The following is a 9,136-nucleotide window of genomic DNA, read 5'->3' on the forward strand; positions in this document are numbered from 1 at the left end:
ACACACACACACACACACACACAGAGAGAGAGAGAGAGAGAGAGTTTGTTTTAGGAAAACAACACTTATTTTATTCAAAAATATTAAGCAGCACAACGGTTTTCAACATTGATTGACTGATTGATTTAATTTATTTATTTTAGTATCAAATTAGCATATTAGAACACTAAAGACTGAAGTAATGGCTGATGGAAATTCAGCTTTGCATCAAATTGTAATAAATTACATTTTAAAATATATTAAAACAGAAAAGTTTTTTTTTTAATTGTAATATTTCACAATATTACTGTTTTTTAAAGCCTTGGTGAGCAGTAGAGAATTCTTTAAAAAAATCTTATAAAACAGTAGTGTACATATTTAGTGAACAATATTTGCTCTTTCGCTATATTAATATCATGAGTATGTGAACACAGACAGTGTTTAACATGCACAACTGATCATTCATTCATTTATTGGAAATATTCAACTCAAATTTTAAAATAGTATCTCACTGGAACATGCTGCTTTTATTTGGCATGAGTTTGTGAAACGATCATTAAACGCACTGTGCCAGAATCACTCTGTGGCTCCGTGTTCACTCAAAGAGTCTAATTAGAGAGCAGGGAGAGGAGGAATATTCCATATGCCAACATGTTTCTCCACAGCAAGCAAAATGCTGTCATCACTCAGTTCTAGATAGTTTAGCTGGAGATAAAAGTTCAGATCAGTCTAAAATGTATCCTGGAGACATGACTGAATGAGTACGTCTGCTGTGCCAAACCCATATAAGGAGCGCAAGTGCTGTGGAAGACATGAGCAAAAGAAGACACGTTAATATGTGTCACAGATGCATATGAATATTTGTTCTGTAATATACACTTCTATAATGCACTTCTATATTGTGGCGCATACAGCAAACAAGTTGAGAGAGATCAATAGAGACCCTCGCCGTATTAACCACAGCATCACAGTAAGCAAAGCTGACAGGCGACTCCACGGTTTGGAAAAGCGCTGCGGAGGACACGCTTGATTGTGTTTGGAGGAGAGTGGAGAGAGGGACTTCTAAAGGACAAGATTCACCGCTGTCATAAATTAAGGATGACAGATGTGCTGTAATCTCGGGAAGAACGTGGTGAACCGAAGATCTGTTTCATAGCCTGTTTGAGAAGGTACGACTCCCCAGATCATTCTGACCTCTTTCTGATTCAGGGTTCAAGAGCGTCGTGCAGCTGGGCTGTGAAATGCAATATCAGATCTCGAAGCACTTTAGCCTGAACTCTAAGACTTTGATTTCCAATTCTGATATTTAGGACTAACTAAAAAGACAGATAGACAGAAGTACATTTAGATTTTATTTATACAAATTATTATTTTTTATTTTATTTTAATATATAATAATAATTATTATTATTCATACAAATTATTTTTATTTCATAAATTTAATTTTTACTTGAATATATTTTAATTACATAATTTAATATATAATAATAATAATTATTATTCATACAAATTATTTTTATTTCATAAATTAAATTTTTACTTGAATATATTTTAATTACATAATTTATATTGTTACCATTTATAATATTTTATATTCACACTATTTTTATTTTAAAAATACAATATTTGTATTTTAATGTATTGTATACTAAAAATTAAATAATTATATTAAAATGTTAAAAATCTAATATTATATTTTAATTTATTATTATTTTTAAAAATGAAATACATTTTTACTTGAATATACAGTATTTTATTTACATTATTATAATTAACAATGTCATATATTATCATATATATATATATATATATATTTATACTATTTTTATTTTAAAATTAATATAAATTCATTTTATTGAACTAAATATAATTTTATTTTTAATAATAATAACAATTGCATTGTTTTCTTATATGTATTTATATTAATTTTTATATATACTTTGTTAACAGAAAAATAATCGATTTCAGTTAAGCTCAGAGAATGAAGGACAGACAGATAGGATATGACTCATAATCTCAGTGTCATTCAAATGTCTCAGCTCTAATTGGGCCTGAAATCAGTCTAGTCTTTCAGAGTATTTTTAGAGTTGTCTCTCTTCATGCTGGCAGACACTGTAGGCTGTGACATCTCATCTCTCCTCTTATTCATAGCTCATCAAGGGCTTTTATTCTGCCTGATGAGCAGAACTAAACAGCACCAAAGGATGCCATGTACCATATACTTGTACTCAGTGATGATGGATGGATTCAAAAATATGATCTTTAATAAATACAGTCTTGGCTACTCTCCAAATGTCTTTAGGCGGGGCTGGTTTTGGACACTTTTCTAGCTGAAAACCAGCTTGGTAAGTTTGGGAGACCATCTTAAACTAGTTAAGATCAGTAAACCCATCTATCTATCAGATCATATAGATAGATCCAACAACAGGCTTAATTAAATTAGAATTCAAGCATTTACTGCACAAAATGAGTAATGTTTCAACAGGTTTGTTGTTGCTTCACAATTAGCGGCTTGTTAAGAGACCACAGCCGTAGATGCAGGATAGTGCAGATCTGTGTGATCAGTCTGTGTTTAGGCATGTGTGCAGTAGATTCTCAGCTGTAAATAAACATTATCCCGCTGAGAAGCCACTCCAGCAAATTCAAGTCATGTAGGACGCTGCCAAGTTGTGCCGCTCTTCCCCCCTTTCTACTAGTCTTCTCTACTCTTCTTTCATCCGTCAAGAGCAACACTTTTTCTCTGCCTTCCCGCTGTTAGTCTTTTATCCTCCTACTGAGTCAAACTGCACAGCTCCCACAATGCTCATCTGCGACCTGCCAGTTCAAGTGTCAAACTCGTTTAAAAAAAAAAAAAAAAAATCAATTTTTATTCCTTTCATTTTCCAGCACCTTTGTAGATCTCCATGCTGCTATCAAAGCAGCCAGAGAGACTAGATGGGCTATCGCTCACTACAAAAAAAAATTGACTGATGGTGAGATGTATTACTTTTACTTTTCAAATTTTGCTTGTTTAATATTTAATGCTTTTTAAAGCACCTTTTAAACCATTTCCCTCATAACAATGTAGCTAATATCAGGTTTTACTATCTTTATGGATATTTGTGTAACACAATATAAGCAAAACCAGACCCACAGAGAGACACAAACAAATTTTCATATCCATAGATAAACTAATTAATGATTTCACCTCAAGTTGAGAATATTTATTATTTAAAGGGGTCATATGATGAGATTTCAATTTTTCCTTTCTCTTTGGAGTGTTAAAAGCTCTTGGTGCATAAAGAAGATCTGTAAAGTTGCAAAGACTAAAGTCTCAAATCCAAAGAGATATTCTTTATAAAAGTTAAGAGTCAGCCACGCCTACCTAAAACGGCTCGTTCTAACACGCCCCCACATATCTACATCACGATGTGGGAAGATTTGCAAAACACCGCCCAAATGTTCACGCAAAGAAAAAAGGCGTAACTTTTATTCTCGCTGTAGTATTGTTGTTGCCGCCGCCGCCGCCGCCGCCATGTCGTGAAGGTGCTGTGTGTTTCGTTGTGAAAGCGAAACTACTTTGTTTGGTCTTCCAAAAGAGGACGATATCGCTTTGTCATGCCTGGAGCTGGTTCGTGCTGGTCACTGAGGAAATACTTCAACTTCGTGCTGTGGATCGCCTTTCACCGTGGACGAAGCGGAGTCGTCACATGTGGTTGCCGCAGTCATCACAGTATAGTAATGGACGTAACATTTCCGTCACACGCTTGAGGAATTCGGCCAATCACAACGCACTGGATAGCTGGCCAATCACAGCACACCTCGCTTTTTCAGACCGATGAGCTTTGTAAAAATCGTCGCGTTTCAGAAAGGCGGGGCATAGAGGAGAAACAATAATGTACAGTATGTGGAAAATAATGTGTTTTTTTAACCGTAAACCGCATAAACACATTACACCAAATACACAAAATAATGTTCTTTTTAGCAGCATCATATGACCCCTTTAAATATAAACCAAACTGATGTGAATAAAGTTTTTACTCTCTTCAAAGTTACTAAAGCACCTGCTGAAATGTTGTGCCCTCTACTGGATTTTATAGGAAGTACAAGGCAAATATGAGGCAAAAGCCACAACTTCATAAAAATTTTAATTTTATCATATTTCAAAATTGACTATATTTGCCATCACTGATACAATATCTGAGATACAGCAGAGAGAAAGATAGTCAGTGAATAATGATTTGCACAAGCTCACAGTAACAAAAATACTGTTTGACTTTGAAGAGTTGTTTTAGTCTTTTTTTTGTGTGTTCATTGTCACGGTTTGCTTTATAGTATGATAAAACAGCAGCACTTTTTAATAATATAAATTATTATATAATATTTATTGATAGTCTTTATTTTTCTGAGAAGCATTGAGAGGGTCAGGGCTTAGATATCCCTCATTAAGTTGTAAAGTTATGTTTCTTTCATATTCTCAGCCTTTTGCTTTGCCTTGCTAGAGTGAGTCATCGAAATAGTTGAACGTGCTACACAATAAATAAATCATTGTGGCTTATCAAATAATCATATGTATGCTACAAGTGCACAATACTGTATATGTGTGAATGCATGTGCGGGCATATTACTGCAAGAAAGCTGAAGATGTCAGCAAAGAGAATACGTGTGGGAGAGAAAGCATCTAAAAATGATATAGCATGAGCTCACGTTTTGTGCGACTCACTTCAGAGGCTCATTTATGTTTTAAAAGCATAGAGGATTATATGAATTGTTAGTGGCTGATCTCCAAAACAAAACTTTCCCCAAACCTGCAATGGTTCACATATTTCCTGTTCTTGTGTATCCCGAATAGAAAATGATTGCATTACTGTTGACAGTAACATGATCCAAAAAGGTTTCAAATATAAATGGTACTCTGAAATACTACAAGACTTGATGTTTATAAACTAGATTAGGCCGCTGCTGGATCAATTAAGATAGATGTCGTATTAAGTGATTACTCTTCACTTGACAGATATTATGACCCACAAAATTAACTATTGAGTTAAGAACAAATGATGCAACCATTTGTAGCAGATTACAATCTAATGAGTACTTACAAAGCCCATATACCTTAGTATTACATTTACGAACAGATAGTTTAAACCTACCCAGAACTCTCTAGGACTGGACTTTCATTGGTCCGTGAACCGCCGAGCAGCATTTTGTCAGCTGGTCTGTTCAACATCCCACCGTAAACCTCAGAGTTCAGGACAGGGAAATGAATATGACATGAAGCCAGGCACTAAAGCGCTACGACAGAAAGCATCTAGTACATGCCTCTCCTTTTAGTGCGCCTTATCCTCACAGCGGTCAATGTTTTACATCTGTCAGTGTGCGAGTCCTCCGATAATATAAAAAAAGAGAAAAGGACCTGCATTTTTTTAAACGTTTCCTCGTTGCTGAGCAACACTGGAAGGTTTTCTAAAAGGTCTGTCTATGTGGTGTGTCGTTTTAATGTCTTTGAGGAAAAAGGAAGCTAAAGTGCACAATCCCAACCGAGAAAAGAGACGTGTTCTAATGTAAGACTCTAGGGGTAAATTCATCCAAATAAACAAGAAAATTGGCCAACCTGAAAGAAGGTTTAAGAACAAATTGGGTATCTCTTGTTCACAGTTTTTTTTTATCCTTTATAATTTGCTTTTGCTCAGTCTCGCTTATGTTAACATGCTTTGATAATTATGTAGATGCTTCAAGCTTTAAAAAAAAAGCCATGCCGGTAAAGCGTCTGGAAATGGTCTAGCATATGGCCTGCTCATGTGTAGACTCAGACTGCACACCCACAGACCAGACATGGACCCATTACAGACTGTCTGTTGCATGTTACACAAAAATAGTAAGATTGTGCACTTTCTGGGAATCAGAGTGGATGAGTTATCTATTGATCAGGGAACAAAGTAAAGCTTAACGTACCAAGTTCATTCAATGCACGCCTTGCTAGCAGGTTTGCTAACTTGTGTATATGGCAAAATACCTATATATAGCTTACATACATATATATATATATATATATATATATATATATAAATAATTATTAATTTAATAATATATATATGTAAATATGTGTGTGTGGGTCTGTGTGTACATGCAAATTAAATTTATTGTGAATAACTAATTATATTGAATAAATATACTGCATATAAGTTTAAAAAACCTTGAAGTTTGAAGGTTTATATACACTTTACCCAGAATGCACCTGTGCTGAATTACTTTAATTTCAATTAAGTAAATTAAATTTTTAAATGCAATCCCTCTTCCTGTCATCCTGACAACTACAACTATTTTACAACTTTTGCACAGACAATGAAGTGAATGCATGGTTTAACTTGAACACTGAACAAAATACAGCCAAGGCAAAATCTGAAACTTGCAATGTGACTAGACCTTTGCCTTAAAATGTGCTAAATATAATGCAATATCCACATTAAAAACACAGAAATAGAGTAACAGTCTCTAAAGCATGAAGAGGTCAAAACACTGTAACAAATTTAAGTATACTCATTAGAATTTTTTTTAATTTATGACAAAATAAATTACATTTAAATAACATTTTTGTCCAAAACACAAGAAGAGCTGCCATTTTTTGCATTATTCTTGTGGTCAGATGGCACTAACTGAACAGGTTTTGGTCAGAATACGCTGCAAAGTGGGCCAGACTTTGTTGACAGTCAAAAGTCTGGCTGTGTATGACTAACTCATGTGTATCAGACTACAGCCCTCTATACTCTACAGAGCCAGGCTGACTAACAAACACAAAGGCAATGGCTAAAATTAACCCCTTATACTAAACGAGGGTTGCTGGATTACCACAAATTGAGACTGGGCTGCTATATCTACAAAGAACACTTGAGCTTCAATTAGTACTGTCAAGCGTTTGTAGGACCCCAGGCCGGACCAACTCTATTACAACGCAGAGCTTGCCCTGACTTTCCATTCTGGTTCAGGTATGAAAATATAGATGGCCTGTCTCAGCTTTCATATTACATTAGAGTTCAGAATGATTGCCATTTAAGAATGGTGGTAAGTACAACAAAACAATCTCCACAAGGTCTTTGACTTTGTGTCAAATCCTATAATGGAGAATTACTTGTGCAGTATCTTCACCAAAATAAACTGACTTCAAAAACTCGCAAAAAATAAAAGCTTAAATGTTAAAATTATTAGCAATTTTAGAGTCTTCCAATAATTCTCAGTTTTGTCTATTTGTACAGACTGCAGTGGCATTAGTTGGATAGGTAAGCTACATCTTATTTGCATGCTATTCTATGGGGGCCAAATGGCACCATTTGATCTATTTGGCAGGTCTTGGCCAGAATAAGCAGTACTATCTTCACCAGTACAACCTGACTTCAACAAAACACAAAAACATGCTATGAAAAGAAAAGAAAAGAAAAGCAAAAAGAGAACCACACTGTTAACAATAAAGGTTCACAAAGGAGGTTTTTCACAGTGATGCCAAAGATGAACCATTTTTGGTTCCCCAAAGAACCTTTCAGTGAACGGTTCTGAAAATAATATATTTTTTTCTTAGTGTGAATAACATCCACTATAAAGAATCTTTTGTGGAATGGAAAGGTTCCATTGATGTTAAAGGTTCCTAATAATGCTAATAAAGAACCTTTATTTAAACATTTTCTACAGAAAATGTGAGAGGTGCTTGCCTGGTCCCACTCATTCTGCAAAAAGTCCTGCAAGATATGCAACATTCATAGAGTGTGTTTATTTGCAGTCATACCTTAACCTTGATAGCAGCAAATGCAAATCAAGAGTTTTGCTGATCAAGTTTATTAGACACAACTGGCAACTGCTAAAGTGTTCTGGGTGTGTTTGGTCCTAAAAAAAGGACACTTTTCTTTTTATGGATGGGCGATTTTTATTTAAGTTCTTTTGGACTGAAGCAATGCAACACCCGCTGAGTGGCATTAAACAGCTTGAAAGATCAAAGACAATTTTTAATATAACTCAGACTGGATTCATCTGAAAGAAGAAAGCCATATACATCTCGGATGCCTCGGGGGTGAGTAAAACGCAGCCCAATTTTCATTTTTGGGTGAACTAACCCTTTAAGAGTCAACCACACCAACCTAAAATGGCTCGTTCTAACACAATGTTCTAACAAATGTCTACCTTTACAACAGATGTGGAAAGATTTGCATAACGCCACCCAAATGTTCACGCAAAGAAAGGCGATGCAACTTTTATTCTCGCTGTAGTATTGTTGCTGCTGCCATGTCGTGAAGGCGCTGTGTGTTTCGTTGTGAAAGCAAAGCTACTTTGTTTGGCCTTCTAAAAGAGGACGATATCTGCTTCCGTCATGCCTAGAACTGATCTGTTCTGGTCGCTGAGGAAATACATCAACTTCGTGCTGTGGATTGCCGGATCGGCTTTCACTGTGGACAAAGCAGAGTCCAGCCCGGGGTCATCACATGTGGTTGCTGCAAGCCCGCCGGCCTCCGCTCACTCTAGGCCGCCGTGTGTGACGCTGTGTTTCATTGTGAAAGCGAAACTACTTTGTTTGGCCTTCCAAAAGAGGACACAACTAGAAATCAGTGGTTAAGTTGTATTTACAACACTGTTCCAGAACAGTTCAACCCAAATATTCAGATGTGTGCAGCACATTTTATGGAGGACTGTTTCCTGATCCTGGTAGAGCAGACTACAATGCCGGCTGTTCTGACTCACAAACTGCAAGTACGCTTTTTTTTTATATATAAAAATTTGCCACTGACGATTCAAACGTGAGTTTTGAGCAGTGTAGAGTGGCGGAGTGGCGCTTTTTTGTAATTTCTCTGATCACAAACGCAGACAAATGGTTTTATGTTTACGTGGCGCGATGCAACGCGTAAACGCGTAATAGAAGTCATTATAATCTGTAATTATGTCCCCACTGGATGCAACAAATGCCTCGTTTATAATGGGTTTTAATGTTTTTGTCTCGTTGCTCCGGCTGGACACACAGTATGGTAAGGGGCATAACATTTCCACCACACGCTTGAGGTATTCTGTCAATCACAACGCACTGGACCGCTGGCCAATCAGAGCACACCTCGCTTTCAGACCGATGAGATTTGTAAAAATCAACGTGTTTCAGAAAGGCGGGGCATAGAGGAGAAACAATAATGTACAGTATGTGGAAAAT

The sequence above is a fragment of the Sinocyclocheilus grahami genome, unplaced genomic scaffold (assembly GCF_001515645.1).
Source record: "Sinocyclocheilus grahami isolate Dianchi unplaced genomic scaffold, SAMN03320097.WGS_v1.1 scaffold476.1, whole genome shotgun sequence".
Lineage (NCBI taxonomy): Eukaryota > Metazoa > Chordata > Actinopteri > Cypriniformes > Cyprinidae > Sinocyclocheilus > Sinocyclocheilus grahami.